We start from the raw sequence: 976 nt of genomic DNA on the forward strand, positions 1-976 counted from the left end.
GCTTGTGTTTTAGTCTACTCCAGCAGCTCAAAGGGAAAAAAAACAGTAAAAACCAAAGAATTTCTTGTTCGCACCTTTCCCCAGACAGACAATCCATGAAGTGCTTTTCTGTGTCAGAATGTTGGAAGTGTGTGTGTCTGCATAACTGTGCGTGCATGTCAGCATGCCCCATGCAGACGGTGGCACGCCACCGACAGTGAGTTGACGTGAACACGACTGAGTGTGCGTCTCAGTTATGATACGGAGAACCAGATAAATGTCTGTGTGCTAAAACTGCCAATCCTTTCCCCAACAATCAGTTCAGAAGCAGTTTTTCTTTAGAAGCTGTGTTTCCCAGGAATGCCAAAGATAAAAAAAAAAACTGAAAAGTTAAAATGACTGTTTTAAAATTAACTGTTCATGTAAATACAGTAAAACAATTTATTGGAGTGTGAAAAATGGGAGGAAAAGGAGGATTGTGGTTATGTCTTAAAGTTTTGGTGTATTGTAAAATCATTCCCAGAGGTCTTTTAATTATGTTTATGCAGTTTTTAGCCAAAATCAAAAAGCCTATGTCGGTTTTTTGAGACATATTTCCTGTAAATCGGCACGAGCTCATTATAAATTCACCTCTGAGTTGTGGGCGTGAATGTTGGCGCTGAGCAACCCCGCCCTTTTCCCTTTGGCCCAATCATGTGAGTTGCTGCTTCACAACCATTGACTGTATAATTACTGGACATATCAATCTCTCCCCTCTTGTGTTCCAAATAGGAAAGAAGTCAAAATCCCATAGACTTCTATTAAGAAATTGTCAGTTATTACGCTGTGATTTTTCTTTTTGTCAGAATAACCATTCTTGCTCTGATAAATTCTTGTTCTAATCTTAATTTTTTCATAAATACATTTTTTCTTTCTTGAGAATTATACAATTTATAAACTAACCAATCAGATACCTCCAGAGGTGGGACCAAGTCATCATTTTGCAAGTCCGAGTCAA

This window comes from Oryzias melastigma, linkage group LG15 (genome assembly GCF_002922805.2).
Source record: "Oryzias melastigma strain HK-1 linkage group LG15, ASM292280v2, whole genome shotgun sequence".
In the NCBI taxonomy this organism is placed as follows: domain Eukaryota; kingdom Metazoa; phylum Chordata; class Actinopteri; order Beloniformes; family Adrianichthyidae; genus Oryzias; species Oryzias melastigma.